Genomic DNA, 3,832 nt, shown 5'->3' with positions numbered 1-3,832 from the left:
TCTCACCGGCTTGTCACTGACAGATCAATGAATATGGTTGTTCTCTCCACCAGACTTAAAACAAGATACTGGGACCTCTTCTGATATTGTAAGCAATGAATTGTTGTTCATTTATGTGCACTAATGCGTGCTCCAAAGTTCCTTTCCATTCAGATATCGAAGACAAAGAACAAGGGTCCTATCTCTGATGAACTTCCGCCTATCTGCTTTGAGACACACATCTTTGTAAAGGAAGCAGTCCGGAAGAGGAGAGACCTCAAATTCAGCGAACACTTGCAAATTGACTTTTCACCCACAGCTGCCCGAATAGCTAGAAAGGAATGGTTTCACCCGGCACCATCACAGATTTGAACATTGACCGAGAGAAGGACATCATGTACGAACTAACTATCCAAGATAAAGAATGTGGAGATCGTATGATGGCCTACGGACTGAGACGCAGCAACAGAACAACCCTCCATGTCAAGCTTTCAATGAAAAAGATATGTACAATTGTAATAATATTCTTTGTTATGTTTGTAGCTGCAGTAACAGCATTCCACTGGTTAGCAGTGCGATTAGAGAGAGAGAGAGGAGCTACTGGTAATATCACTTTTGTCACGACCACGGAACTTCCCATGCACAAGACACTTCCTGGTAACAAGCAAACTGGGATAAGCACCAGTAGTAGCTATGACACCTCTGTGCCTATCTTGACACCTTCTGTACCCCATGCTGACCTTACAGGAAGGGACTTGGCACTCGATATCATCTTGACTCCTACTGTGCCAGGTACCCCAAGACGATCCCGCCAAAATAAAAGAAGTCTTCGATATAGAATGAGTCGCGAGATAGTGCCAGTTAAATATACATTGCGTACCCGACTTATGGCAGACTGGGTTAGTAATCTCCAGGACACAGTTGCTTACACCTTCGACCAGCACTCTATGCCTGATTTCCACTCCCAGCGCCCTAGTGAGAGTGCAGAGGATAATGAGATTCACAACGTACTGTTAGACAACATGTGGTATAGAGACATGAGGGAGGTGGGAAGAAAAGCCACCAATGACTCCTGCTTTGTGTGCTCACACATTCTGCACGCTGTAGGTGCTGATAAACTGCTCTTTCCCAAAGAAGTCCCACCACCCGCAGCCAAATGTCTTTTACACCTGTTTCTTTGCCGCATACATGGTCAGATACAGCTCCACTCAGCCAAAGTGGATGATGCATTTGTAAATACCACAGAGTAGGATGACAAGTATGTAACATTTAGGGTGATCACCAATCCATTAGAAATTGAAAGGAGAATGGAGATTTAGCGTGATATGAAAGTACCTGCCGACATAATGCATGTTTGGGAACATCACTATAAGAAATTAGGGTACTTCACCTTCCCAACACCCCCATCGAAATGCCACTTACCTGAACATCACCGATGTAACCATACCCATGATGCATGCCCTTGTCAGTGGAGACCAATTCTACACCTGAAGGCCAACATTTATTTCAACAATAAGTGGAATGGTCCACATGACTTAATATGTAAGGCAGCCTCCTTAGGTAGCACAGCTATAGGACAAGAGCACAAACATAATTTAAATGTGGAGATAGAAAGGGAGTGTGCTGAGATATGGCGTAGGAAAACTAGAAGATACACGCCCAATGAGGGTACACCATACACACAGAAAAGAGCGTACAAGCTAAAGTCTCCTCTCCTTTGCTTCCTAGGTAATGGAACAGTTCCTGTGGGCAGGAATACTAATTGCAACAGCACTAGTTTTAATTCGAACCTGAAGTACGGCACATCCATCCTCATTGGCATCTATTGGATCTGCGGAGAAAATCTGTATATGCAGCTGCCTCCCCAATGGCAAGGACTTTGCTCCATCGTGACGATGCATGAATGGCATCTCGTCGTCCCAGCAGCGAACATTTCCCACATCCATGCACACCCAATGGCAGGTAATGTCATTCTGCCCCACCACCGAAAAAGAGAAGTCAAAAAGTACTCCTCAGATGACACATTCCATGAGATTCCGGAAGATTTCAACGATGCTGAACTTTTCTTTGGGGGAGTTATCCCCATGTTCCAGACCAAAGCCAATGCTCAATGGCTCCAAGTAACGAGATATGAACTGATGCAGCTTGTTAACAACACCCGTGATGGGTTCAACGCCGTGAAAGAAGAACTACGACCTTTGAGACTCATGGTTCTGGAACAACGCTATGTTCTAGACCAGTTAATTGCGATGAATAGTAGTGGATGCGCCAGAATGGGAAAATCGTCCTGCTGTGTCTCATTTTGGCCGATGATGCTGATAACGGAACACTTACAAAGGCCATTGAGGACTTGGACAATTTGGGGAGACAGATGCCTGAGGATGGAAGTGCAAAAGCAGATGTTTTAAGTAATTGGTCCAACTTGGACTGGATGCCTTCATGGCTATCTGCAGTACTAAAATGTATAATGCCTATATTATGTGTGCTTGTAATTGTGTATTTTGGAACACAGATTATGTTGCATTATGTTCGAAGACTAAGGTCTAAGAAAGTTGAGATGAACTACACAGGTATACACAGGGGACAAGGGGAAGATGTAGAGATAGCAGTGTTGAACATACAGCGTACCATCCCTGATGTTCACTTAGTGCGGGTTCCCTCTGAAAGTCAGTACCTCCCTATGAGACCATGTGTAAGAGATTAGAGGGACCAGATGAGGATTTAGGAACAACTTCTTCATAAACTCGCCCTGACCGCTTCCCCCATCTCCAGCTAAGTATGCAGTTCGTATGATGTTTAATGATGTTTGATTGGTTCATATATGAACCAGAGGGGGGAGTGACAGAGGGAGAAAAATTCACTGCATAGTTACCCAAGCACACTCTTATCACTTGGTAAGCATGAACCCTGTGTAGGCCCTGCTGCTTAGAAGTTATAGGCCTCAGTTACATTGGCCTGAGCACTGCCATTTTCTTTCAGCTTAAACAGAAGCAGAAAGCAGGTCTGACCCAGGCTTCTGCCAGCTCCACTTCTGCGAAGCTCAGCACTCCTGCCCCCACCCCACTGTATGCTAGGTTACGATCATTAAAATTCAAGTTCCTTCTTATTCTTGCAACACACCCCGAGCACCCCACCTAAAAGCTGTGATCAGAGGAAAGGGAAGTTCCCACCACAAGCTACTTCTTAAGCCTGTCCGATAAATGAGGATAAATGTGGTAAATCAGTATCACAGACTGGCACATACACGCATGAATAGAATCCTTCAAAGCAATAATAACACATTTCTGATTAATGACAAACTTCCAGTCAGAATGGCAGGAACTCAGTCTAGGCTGGCGTACGTGCCACACAATTACGAGAAGGGGCCACATTTACACTTATTATGGGAAGGTACGAGGCAGGGGCGTGAGAGGCGATAGAAGGATATGTGGTTCGAGGTGACGTGATATGGCGTGACCATCGTTGAACTACTCCTCGTTTGCACATAGGGTGTTGGACAGGAGTTTTTCCCAGGGGTTACTCGCGATAGCCCTTGTTCCATGTACTTAGGTTCTGCTCCTCCATTGTATATTCTGCTGTAATGAAATGCTTTTTCCTTGTTGCATTTAAAGTTATATTTCACTATTTGAAATGTTATGTTTTCTCTGACCTTGTTTTATCTCCACTTCATTGAAGGTCTTTAAACTTGTACTTTCAGGACATCATATATGCAGTGGTGAGTGTGCCCAATAATATGTGCTTAACCTTTTCTATGAAAGCTGCCTCAAAGCTCAGAAGTGTACTTAAAGTATAGTCTCTCTCTCTCATAGCAGCTGTAAACTGTACTTTGTAAATCCAAACTGGTCCATGCTAC

At 44.3% G+C, this 3,832-nt stretch overlaps 1 pseudogene; it reads left to right on the top strand.

Annotated features, from left to right (window-relative positions):
• The first annotated feature begins 1,286 nt into the window (after positions 1-1,286).
• Positions 1,287-2,721, top strand: LOC147726689 (uncharacterized; annotated as a pseudogene).
• The last annotated feature ends 1,111 nt before the right edge of the window (positions 2,722-3,832 follow it).

Source organism: Lissotriton vulgaris, chromosome 3_1 (assembly GCF_964263255.1).
Source record: "Lissotriton vulgaris chromosome 3_1, aLisVul1.2, whole genome shotgun sequence".
Taxonomy (NCBI): Eukaryota; Metazoa; Chordata; class Amphibia; order Caudata; family Salamandridae; genus Lissotriton; species Lissotriton vulgaris.
This window is presented reverse-complemented; position numbering and strand designations above follow the sequence as displayed.